The 12,830-nt window shown below is 39.9% G+C and overlaps 1 protein-coding gene across 2 annotated transcripts in view; it reads left to right on the forward strand.

Moving 5' to 3' along the window:
- LOC125971210 (zinc finger protein 469) overlaps window positions 1-12,830 on the forward strand; it is a 156,594-nt gene that overhangs the window by 22,672 nt on the left and 121,092 nt on the right. For both annotated transcript variants that reach the window (XM_049724256.2, XM_049724257.2), the window contains exon 3: window positions 8,201-8,254. The gene's annotated coding sequence lies outside the window, so the exon portion shown is untranslated. The remainder of the gene's footprint in view (window positions 1-8,200; window positions 8,255-12,830) is intronic.

Raw genomic sequence — 12,830 nt, forward strand, 5'->3', positions numbered from 1 at the left:
ATTCATTCCATGTGTTGCCACATTGGATTATTGTCCACCCTTTCCCCAGTTGGTACTATGACTATCTACATACAGATTGCCAATTCAATTCTGCCTGGTTGTTGAAATTGGTGGACCGGCTTCACTGAGCATGTAGTGAGCGAAGGGGAGCCAGAGAAAGCTCATCTGGACTCCATCAATGCTTGGTAAATCGAGCCTACATGGAGCTATTGAGCCAGACCTTGGCTCCCACACACCATCACAGAGAGTCAGACAATGGCTCCAGATTCAAAATGACGCACACATTGTCATTATCTCAAACCAAGTGCAAAAATGCAAATCTGTTCAAAGATGGCTGTAAACACTTTCAATGTTGGGCTTGTTGGAGCTGAAAACATGAGTTGAATTAAAAAGATGTTTTGCTATTTGGATCCCCTTGAATATAAAATACTTTGTGAATATATCATAAAACATTTTATCGTTTGCCGTCCATCTTTATTTGTTATCTTAACTCCTCTGGCCACATCCAAAATGTTGTTATTACGACTGTCTCTACGGGTCTAGTCGACAAATAATTATGAAAGTTTGTTTTATATTGACCGCTAGAGGTATGAGCTATGGACAGTTTTTTTTATTTATTTTTTTAATTCACATATGTACAGTTTTTTTGATATCCTGATAATGATATATTGTGTATTCCAACATATTATTTTTCTTTAAACTCCGAATCTTTCTGATACGTCACAGCACTGGTAGTGACAGTGTTCAGTTTTAACACATTACTGAGAATGACAACACTGAAAACTATCAAGATGAGCATGGTAAAATGTGATGAATTAAGAATTTAGCTAAAAAGTCAGATTCTGCGAGATTTTACTTCAGTTTGAACTGAAAAGTTCTACCAAAAGGAACCCAGAATCTAATATCACATTGTACCTCTCTGTGAACCTAAAACACGTCACCCATTTAAAATGCATTGCGTGTGCAAGTAATAGCGGTTTTCATAGTAGTATATGCAGTACGTCAGAAAAAAAAAAGTTCTTTCGCAAAGTGGCCACTTCAGTAATAGTCATCATTTACAGATGAATGACTCGTTACACCCTTATTGCAGAGCAAAATATTTAATTTAAAAGGAGCAGTAAATTGGAATCATTTAAAATAATGTCTTGCTTCATCCCATTCACTCTGCGTGCAAAGTGATAAGTGTCTGAAATCCACCCCATAATTTGGGCAACTAAATCATCTTAAGTGCGCCACAAGCTTCTGTACCTCACCACATTCCTTTGCCACCCAGTCACACCATGGAAACAGAACAGTTTGGAGAGGAAATAATTTATTTCAACATGAATGAGTTTCTCTGATTCCAGAGAGGCTCTACTCTCGTGTCTTTCTTTCTTTATTTATTTCTTTATTTATTTGTTTGTTTGTTTGTCCATTTATTTTATTTATTTAATTCATTCATTTATTTAATTCATTTATTTATTTGCTGACTTACTCGCTTACATATTTGCCACAAGTACTTTTAGCTAGTCATTCATTAGTATGCCGTGATAGATTCCCTTGTGGCAGAAACAATAGAAATAGTGACAGGCAAGACTATTGAATGCTCTTCCACTAGATAGCGGAAGGTACACTTAACTTGTTGCCGTTCATACAACAGAATAAGAACATATAGTGTAAAACCTAAACCTGTTTATTTGAACATTATCGACAATATGTCATTAGTTCGATAGACAAATGTAGAATATGTCCACTTGATTTCATATTTTAATAATACCTGCCGTCTCCTTTTACATACCTGAGTGATATTTATCAGTCTCAAATTTCATTGTCTCTGCTCTCAGAAATACCTGGGAGGCCCCGCAACAGTTTTTACCCAACATATAATGTCCGTAAAACACCACAGCAGCAGCACCCAATGTCTGATATTATGTACATATAAAAGTCACCACATATTTAAGTTGAATAGAATGTATTTTAAGCAAGGCATTTTGCGCAAACATCAGCACGGCATTGTCCATCCTATTGGGCAGCTGTTACACTTTCTCTTATCGACCACTTCCTTGGTCCAGGTGAAGAGTAGAGATGATGACGGGCCAGAGTTCACCACTAGGTATCTCTTACAGGTCTCACTTTGAATAGGGGTTTGTTCCCTGACATCTCAGTCTCTCATCACCACCCCATCAATCCCCTACATCTGTGACCATCCCCCATAGAGACAGGCCCCCATTTAGTCCCAGAACGGTTCCTACTTCCCCACAGGTCCAGGTCTCTCACAGTGTGAAAGCATTCTGACAGCCTAGATGATCTATTTATGGCTGTTTATGGGAAACATATTGAAATACCATGTGTACTGCCCAAGAGGATGAGACCATCCCCCTTCATATCCATAATGGAGGCCTTCTCTTATGCTTTCATCCACACCGAGGTTCCCTGACCCAGTAAACGCCTGCAGGATCAAGGTCCCCTTTGGGAATAGAGGTGGATGTTATCATAGCAGTCCTGCCCAAGTGAATGTATGCCAATTAGCATAGCTGGAAAATGTTGTTTTGCTAGTCGTCTCCACTAAACCCCTTTCCCGATTGCTGGTGATCCAGAGGCATGTGTGAATGTGTATACTGTGTGTATTCACTTTGCACGCACGCAGGTGCCCATGCACGCACGCACGCACATACACACACGCGCACACACACACTCACACACATTTTATGTTTCAGACAGGTTTATTGGGTGTTTGCACTGGAGAATCAACATGAGCTTGGATGACCATTTGTGTGTTTTTCCTGCTGTCTCCTGTAGGAAAAGCAGGTATATTAGACGCACATTTAGAATTTATTTTACTGACAGCCTGGGACATTGGGCTGAATTGTGACACACACATTGCAATATTCAGTCCAGAGAATTCAAACGACAGGCAAATTACGTCACACTTTAAAGAGCTCGTATGTAATCTGCGAATGTATGAATTAGGCTTTGCAGCTGTATCTGTTTTCCGTGTTTTGCGTTCCTAGTGTGCAGGCAGCATATGTAAAAGGATGAAAGTTAGCCTGTGTTTTTATGTGTTTGTATCACTGCCAAGTGGAGCTGGGCCAGATAAACACCCATTTGTAACAACTACAGTCATTTTCACGCCACATGCTTGTGATTGTTGTTTTTTTAATTATCCAGATTGTCCAGCCAACATTTAACTGTTGTCTTTCATTACAGTGACAATGACACAATACAGGAAGAAGCAAATCCAAAGTCTAATATTTAAGATAAAAACTAACCATATGCTTAATACATTATGGATTGAGTGGGTAAATATACAATGCTCTATGTACAGTAAATGATTGCGTCAACAGCTTTATCCTTAGTTGGCCATAGATTGCAAATGAGAATTTTAGGAGGCAGTGCAAAAGTGGAATAAAGTGCTTGGGGCCTAAATGTAAAAGTGGTGTGTGCAGTAAAACTAACACTGCTCATCAAACGTGGAGGTGGCAACATCATGCCGTGGGGATGCTTTTCTTCAACAGGGAAGTGGATGCTGGCTGGGTAAGAAAACCTGATGGAGGTTGCAGAGGGCAGGGGATTCATCTTCCACTTCCAATGACCTGAAATGTATAAAGCCAGAGTTATGGCTTACAGTGTAATGCAATGGTTTAGATCAGGAGTCTCAAACTCGCGGCCCGCAGGACGAATGTGTCTTTTTGGGAGCAGGTAGTACTTGTGTGAAAATATCTTTTCTACCTTGAACTTCAATAAGTCCAAGTACAGGTCCAGACTTACTGATGAGCATCTTCAAGCCCTACTGAGGGTCTCAACTGATTCCTTCCTCACGCCAAATGTGGCTCAGTTATGCGAGAGGAAGCGTTGCCAGGCTCTAGGAATAAGTCATGTTCAGAACAATCTTAAAGTTGTGGTTTAATTTTGATAACAGGGGTGAAAAGGTTTTTATTCGAGCTTAAAAAAAAAACCCAATGCGGCACAGCCTCACCCCAAACTCTACTTCGAGTGGCCCCCAGGTAAATTGAGTTTGAGACCTCTGGTTTAGATCAAATCAAAGACAATTCTCTTGTAAAGTGGGGAGAAGAAGAAAGAGGAATTGGCAAAAAATCATTGAATTTCAATGTCTGGTAGCATTGCCCCAAAAATATTTTTTATTCTTTTATTTTCTCGTCGTTGTGAGTGGCAGTCTCCCAGCAGTGTTCTCTCTTTTCTCTTTATTTCCTTCTTTCCTCCTTTCTCTTTCCACTCGGCGATGCTGGTGCCTTCCACCACACCTCGCCGTGTGCGGATCGTTTCGGCAAGGGCAGATATTTTTCCTGTGCGTGGCCCTGGCAGCCTGTCTGTCTGTCTGTCTGTCTGTCTGTCTGTCTGTCTGTCTGTCTGTCTGTCTGTCTTCTCTCTATAAATAAAGTGAAAGGATATATCTCCTGCAATTACTAATTACGGCACTTTTAATCTATTTTCGAGAAATGCATAGCCTTCTCTGACCAGCTGGCAATGTGGCAATTTCCCATGTTAGTTGAGAAAGTCTTAGCTTTAGTGTACAGTTCTTTAGTAAATTTACTTTGGCGGAATTGACTTGAATCATGAAGTGAATTTGTTTCAGTTTTGTGTGGCGATACAGTGTACAGTATAAACTGAAATTTTGTATGTAGAACTTCCCATTTTCTCACATTCTCGTCCCCTCACACTGGTTTAAGATGATTGATTGACGTGGCAAGTTTTCAAAATTGTACAGTACCTCGCAGCACTTCCACTTTTAAACATTTGACAGTTCAAAATGCACTATAAATTTAACCAACCACAAAGCCTAACCTCACACAATGCACTGAAACTGAAAAGCATTGTTTTTGACACATGGCACGTTCTTTAACACTGGATCTTAAGCCAGTCTTACCACAATACCAAATACTTGTACTTCCCTCTGGAATAGCGTACTGTACATTCCTGCATCCAGTAGCCAAGCACACCCTGTCCTATAACAAAAATGATTTTCCACTATTTACTCTGACTGAACAGTCCTTGGATAACAACAGTTAAACGCTTAAGCAATATGCAAATGGGATACAATGTGTTTTTTGGAATCATTTTAAGGGGATTTGATTGTTCTCATGGCTCAACAACAATAACTGAGTCTTCATTGACTTTAAAGTGGAGGCAACCTTTCAAACTCTCTGAACTGATTTCCCACGAGTTTGCGTCTGTCGTTGCAGTTTCATATAGAAGTTTAGAAAAAAAAATTGAATTAATCAAGGGTTTTGTTTATTGAGATACATCCTGCCAGTGCCATCCCAACACTCCCGATCTTGTCTTTTATTCTTTGCTGTATATAAAACTGTGACTGACACCAAACATTGTAATAGTTTATATCCTTGTTTTATTGAAGGGTGTTTGAAGTACAATATAGTGTTATTATTATTCTCATTACTATTTTTATATGATGTCATATAGCCACATACTGTTTATATTGCTTTGCCCGTTTCCATTCTGTATGTTTGAATGTATTTTGTGGCTGTGTGAGTAAACATTGGCTTGTGGTTCTTCATCTGAGAGTAAGGATAAGGTGGGAGCAAGTGACTTTACTCTTTTGGCGTCTGACTTCATACTATCTTGAGGAAAACATGTGGAGATTGGTTGTATGAAACTGGATTCCTTCTAATAAATCCGTGTCCATCATGGCTTCAACATGGCATTGCAATCAACTCCGTCTTGCATGCTCAATCTGCACTATTAGCACAACAGTCCGCAGTCAATGAATATATTCCTGTTTTTCTTCTGGAAACCCAACCGCAGCCTGATTGTATCGCTGACATAATATCACAGAGCGACATATACAGACTACAATTATTAAGTTCTATTTAGTGACACAAGGTTTCACTTGACACGTTGCGTTTATATTAATCCAATAGTTGTCCGGTTCTGTGCTTCATCAAACATCAAAGCCTGTCAGATGTCAATTGCTGTAGCATGTTCATTTCCATACTTTCCACCTAACAGAGCCAGGATACACAGGCTAGATCAAACTTCCAGCCTCCACAGTTAAATGAATGTCATGTGGTATTCAGCAAGGGATCAGGAGGTGCCTTGTCACCCTTTTTGTCTTAACAAGTAAACAGCTATTTGTCTTTGAGTTTAAAAAAAAAAGCTAAAAACACATTAACATGTGGTGTATTTGTCTTTACCCGTTGGGTTTCCAGCACGTAAATTTTTTTATCATCGCATGCCAAACCCTTGACTGGAGTTCACGTTGGTAATGTTTTATTTTTTTTCCGTTTTCTTTTTGCATGTCACGTGCTGATGCAAAATGTAGCAATGTGATGCTTATCAGCATGCAGCTGGCGTATGACTGGTTTATGCTGGTTTAACTTGGAGTCAATGGAAACTCTAGTGTCCGGGTAGAAGTTATGAAACGAAGCAGGGAAAAGACTGGCTACGTGTGGTTGTAATAAAAATTTGAAACCAGGAGCCGCACACTCGTTCATCTTGGCAGGGAATCTCCGACACTGGAGAGGAAGACTAACAGCAGCGGTGTAGCCAAGCAGTCGTCTAAGCCCCAGTTCTTGCTTACCCCTGGAAACAGGTTTTCCACCCTTTATTAGATCTGATTTATAATATTTGTGAATCACTGGGAAACACAGGTTCATGACACCATGCGTTTTTTGGCAGACAGAGAGTTGTGTGCATTCTCAAAGGGGTAATGAGCTAAAATGGCTGCAAACAGAATGCGGGGAGCAAAAAGGGGATGTGCGTGCCAACCTCGTGAGTTTATTTCTGTAACAGAACTGTCTTGATCCAGTAAAAGACTGGAATGCTTTCAAATTGCGTATTTCATGCGCTCATTGTTCCAAGACTCCATGCACTGTGGTTTTGGAGGAGATGCAATCTTTCACACACATTCTCATCCCTAACTCTCAAGTCATTCCAAGTCTAAAGGGTAACGCACAGGCTCTGTCTGCTGCTTGGCTAGGTGTTTAGATGTTTTAATGCATTTGCACTTTTACAGTATGTGAGTGAGTGATGATGCCCCAGAGTTGAAGTTTAGAGACGTGCCCTATATACTGCTGTACTAAGCACTTAATGCAGTTTAATTTGAAACGGAATGTGTGTAGCTGTTTGAAGCGAAAGTTTCCCCGCAAAATTTGGATGCAGGAAGTGGCAGATACTGAATACTGAAAAAATATTGTGCTTTAATCACATTTTGGATTTTGCCACGGTATCTATGGGCTCTCACAACATTCCATAAATTGTCCTATAAATGTTGAGCGTTAATCTCAGTTTTTTGAAACTTGTTTAAATAACAATGTGAAACAAAATAATACCTGACTAACCTGTCTGTGAAATGCTATCCACATTCTGACATGCATCAGAAGGACTTTCACTTCAGCTATTTAAAGCATTTTGGACGAGGACAAAACCAGTAAACTTTTTTGCTCGTAGTTATTTTTTTTTTTAAAGCACCTCTTTCGCACCTATTAACTCATGTACCGCCATATAAATGTCATAGATCAATTTTAACAGTGAATGAGCTAAATGGTTTTAGGCAATTATTTGTATTTGATTATGAATGGCATTTCAAACAAGATGGTCGTGATACCTGTTAGAATGAATGTTTCTTGTCAGTCCTGTTGGGATTGCTCAATGTTAAATCAATAATTTATTCTTTTCAATAGGATTTATTGCACGACGACCTTTGTAGTCCAAGTTTAAATCTGTCCATGTATCTTGTCATCGCTCACTATCTTCAAGCCCTCATCAAAGTCTCTCTCAGCGTTCCTCCAACCTTTGAACGATGCAGCATGTGATCTAAGATTTTTAAGATGACTCTGGGTTTTAAGGTCACATCATTGTCTGTGGCCGTTTCTAGAATCTGCTTTGTACTTGTGCAGCAGCTTTTAATTAAAAACGTTCCGCTTCATTGGCTTGCAAAGTCAAAGACTAATGCTTGCTCTTTCTGTTGTTCTGACAAATCTCTTAATATATTTGATTTGCTCATTTGTTTGTTTTTCAATGATCTCAACTTTGGATTTCGCATAAGCAAAATGATTAGCTTAGTACTTCATATTACATATGTGCTTTGTTCTCTTTCATCTGAGAGGTAAAATAAATAAATCTTCAATTTTACAGTGGAGCGAATGGGCACGGTAGATCTCTGTACATGTCCTGAAGATGACCCAGTGTATTGGCAGAGTCCTGCAACAGCTGCATAACATATTCTCTCTTTTCTTTCTTCCAGTTCCAGTTTTGACCTTCGACTCAACTGACTTGCCAAAGACCAAAAGACGCAGCGGTATGTTTCAAGTCCCTTTTCAAGAAAGTTGTTTGTGCTTTGGTATTAAATATTGAATCGCACCTAACAGGAAGCAGACATAGACCGACACGCATGCACACACAGTCTGTCTGCTTGCCCCTACGGTACGGTTTTAATTTTAATCCATAGTTCCACTTCTCTCCACCTACCACAGTGTGTGAATCGGATGCAGAGTTTTAATGGCTTTTTCTGAGCTTTAATTACACACAAGATGTTTTTTTCCCTATGCAGGATGTGGCAACTTGTGTGAATGGATGGTTTTATTGGTCTCGACTCGTACACAACCAGAGGTGAGCAGTTGGTGATCTGCTTTCAATGTGGCCGGCAAACAGTGCAAGATTTGTACGGTTGTGCACATTCGTGTGAGTGATACGAGGTGGAATCAATTAGAGATGTGAATTAACCCTGGAGGTTGCTCATTGATCCCTAGAGTTCTTCATCACGGTTCTGCTCTGGAAGTCTCTTTTTGGCAGCCTGAATGCATGCAGTGCCTCTCAAAAGGGCTGTTGGACCCTCTGTTCTGTAAATCATCCCATGACTCAGAAGAACTACTAGTGAGTTGTATAAATCAATGAGAAAAGTTGTTGAGTTTGGTTTGGTATCCACTCTAACTTCTTGATATCCCCCTCTTGGTGAATCCCTTCCAGCAGGAATCCACGGAGACTACTTTAGGACAGGTTGATGGAAGGAATTTGAAAGAAGGCCTATAAAAAAAAACAACACACACACACAGACAGAATAGCACATAGAAGCAGACAGATACACTTAAAAACTTGTAGAGATATGGAGGAAAGAGAGCAGGTGAGAGGGAGTTGAGGAACGTTCCACCAAGTCAGACGAGGGGATATGAAAAATGACGGTTGCAAAAAGAGCACAAGAAATAAAAAAGGAGGTGTGGAAATTTGAATGGAGTGGAAACTGGGCTTGAGGCCACTCAGCAGTTCCTCCAGAGCCCTGCCAGAGCAATTAGCCATCAGGAGTTAAGAAAGTGAACTTAAAGAAAGTCCAGCAAGGGTTTGCTGGGATTTGGATGGTGTTTTAAGCCCTAATGTGGGAATGCTTTTGGATCCTTGGTCTTTTTTTTATGGAAAGACAAAGTTTGTCTGTCTTTTAATGGGATCAAAGCAGCTCAGGTGAAGCATTCTACCCAAACACACACACACACATTAATAAATTCTTAAGAATCTGGCGTGTATTTAGGGAAAGCGCTTACTTTACTCATGTCTCCCTAATAAAAACTTTTTTACTTTTGAGAAAACTCTTGGACCTGTTAAATATTGTAGGTAAGTTGTTTGAAAAATATAAATACATTTAACAAGCTGTGGCCTTTTCTGAGGCTGTGTGTTCAAAGTAACATGCTGTATATGCTTTTAAATTACTCCACGTGTACTTTATATCACAATTAATTGCATTCTTTTAGAGCTGTAATTACCCTAGATAGCCAGAACTGACTGTCATAATGGCTATGGTATGATTTTTGTGATTTGTAGTATTATTTAATCAGAAAATGTAGCTTTGCTAGGCTTTCATTGATGCATATTCATTTTTGCCCAATTATAACATGAATGAATTTGAGTATTTGTATAAACACATTGACAAATCAATGGCCCACATTTGCGGGAGTGTTTTGTATAGCACAGTCTGCCTTTCACTGGCTTGTGTAGCCCATTGAGACAATTTAGCAATCAAGGGCGGAAGCACTCTCTCATAATGGCCAGGCAGTAGCTCTACTGTTAAAGGCATTTGGACCTTCAAGCTTTGTTGTTTATGTAACCAAGAGAAAGCGGAAACTCCCTCGTGGCTCTTTTAAAAAAACAGATGCCGGAGAGTTTTGCTTTGACTTCTTCATGGTTTATTTGCTATGCAGGAGATTATGGCGTTTCCTCTTTGACATGAATCTTTCCTCAATTTATGTAGTAAGTCTAACTCAAAATGTGGACTGATATGCAGTTATACAAAGGCTAATTATTAATTGGTTGTTTTGACAAATGGTGGTATGTAAAAAAAATATATAAATTGGTCACCTCTTAACTTCACAATTGGTAATTGCTAAAAGTAGGACAATTAATTCTGCTTTTCATTACTTAGTCTGTATGCGTTTAGCAGTAGAATAGTGACTCTTTCTTACGTACTGCTATAGTTCTCTTGACAAAAAAACCCTCAGAAAAGCGAAATTAACACAGAACACAAGTGTGAATTTTGCTTTTGTGATATCACACATGATGATAGCTTGAACACTGTGGTTTCTATTTTTATGCCCAGAGCAATTTTAGGAAAAAGGTGCGGTCTAAATCAGCGCAGTGGCAGGTTCGACCTTGTCTTGGTATTTTAGACACGCGAAAGCAGGTGCAGCCGGATTAGCCCTGACTCTTAAAAAAAAAAAAGGGTGTTTTGCACCATTGTGGATGTGCACACAGCCGACTTCATCCGCCACCAATAGAAGAGGCTCCTCACCTTCCCTTTAAATGCAATGCGCAAGGGGCGCACTGATAGTCCTTGACATGACAGAAGAAGAAGCTGATTTGCAGGCACGGGGAGAACATGCAAACTCCACACAGGGAGGGCTGGAGGTGGAATCTAACCCGCACCCTCCGACCTGTGAGGCAGACGTGCTAACCAGTGCCACACCGTGCCGCCCCAAATTAAACCATCCATTGCTAATATTGTAGGACCTCATCCGATTGTCTTGTACTTTTATCTTTATGGACTCTTTTCATTTCTAAAGGGTTTTGTTTCTGCCTTGTGGCTGACACATAATTAACATTTCTCACAAAAATGGAAATGATACAATTGATTATATATTAACCACTATTTTTAGGTATGGAATTTAAAATGAAGATACTAAATATCCATTTGAAGTATTGAAGTGGAATCTTGTTAATCTTGGACTTTTTCTTGGATTTGTTGCATCATGGCCATTTCTTGATGTGACCTGAGCTGGCAACTTTAGGGTCTGAGATATTGATAGATTACAGATCTACACCTTTGGAAGTGCTTCATGCATTTTCCACAGTGATGCAATAATTGAAGGAGTGTGTTTTGATGTTGAGCTGGCCTCTGCCTTTGTTTAAACAGCAGTCACTTATCATTTCCATTTCTGTGAGGGGGCCGTGCATTAGTGGTAGAGGAAAATGAATGACCCATTTGTTTTTTTCTAAAAAAAACAGCATTTTCAGGAGTACCTCTACCCAATATAGCCCTCACAGACTGCCCCACTAGCATGTGTGCTGACACATGCACAGGCGAGGTAACTCTCTGCGGCCATGCGGTGGATTATTACTTCTTGTCATGATGTGATTGACAAATTTCATTGTTTCATTGACAGTGTGTTTTTCATCATTTCTTTTTACACTTTGAGAAAGTACTGCCTGAGTTATTTATCAACACTCAGGCAAAAAATACAATGATTTTACTTTTGGGCCATATTACCAAACACTAAGGCTACAGCCGAGCAATGAATCAATCTGTTTCTTTCTGTCAGTGACACTTAACTGTGTTTTCCGTTTAGTGTGATTGAACGGTTTTGGCAGGAGCACTGTAAATTGTTGAAGGTGAAATGAAATGATGATGAAATCCTTAATGTGCTCTAGTAAAACCGATGAAATTAAAGTCAAACACACAACATAAAAGGTTATAGCACCCAAAAGCAGTAGGAATGGAGCTGCAATTGAGCTATTCCAACATTTTCTCCCCTGATTTTTAACAACAGTCAGTCAGCCAAGACACACATTGCAGCTTTTGTTCTTGGTAGTTAATTCCCCAGCCCCTCAAAAGTGAAGTACCGGTAATTGTAGTATTTAACAGACTTCATGTAATTTAAAATTAGTATTTTATTTGGACTTTGTTAGTATTGTACATCTTAGGCAGCGTGGCTCAGTCGTAGGGTGTTCACCTCTCAACTCTGTTTATGGGGTTGATCCTCAACCCTGGTGACCATGTTGAAGTGTCCTTGAGCAAGACACTGAACCCCAATTTACTCCATTGTGGACTTGGCAGCATCCTACATGGCAGCAGCTTCCCATTGGTGTATGTATGTGTGTGTGTGTGAATGTGATGCATTGTAAAGCTCTTTGGGCACCATGTAGTGTATATCAAAAGCTATAGTGCAGTCCATTTAGCATTACTATTTAGCCCAGATTCAAATTCGGGATTGACCGTCACCTGTGGGCATCCTCCCCCCCTTCTACTGTCCTTCATCTGCCCACCCTGATCACATGTTGTTATTCATTGCTTGGACATGTTTCTGCCAGCACAGTAGCACATGGTTAGGACGTCTACCTCGCAGTCAAAGGTTCTGGGCTCAAATTTCGACTTGGACAGTTCTTTGTGGAGTTCTCTCCCTGACTGCATAGAATTTTGCGGATACCTTTGGTTTCCTCCTGCATTCCAAAACATGCATGTTAGGTTAATTGAAGACCCTCATTTGCCCCAAGGTCTTAACAGCTGCTTGCCAAAATGTGTCCAAGAATTGATTGATGACCAGCTCAGGTTATACACCGACATCTTTGCAAAGTCAGCTACTGTAAGATCCAGCTCACCCATGACTGAGAGCACG

This window comes from Syngnathus scovelli, chromosome 6 (assembly GCF_024217435.2).
Source record: "Syngnathus scovelli strain Florida chromosome 6, RoL_Ssco_1.2, whole genome shotgun sequence".
Lineage (NCBI taxonomy): Eukaryota > Metazoa > Chordata > Actinopteri > Syngnathiformes > Syngnathidae > Syngnathus > Syngnathus scovelli.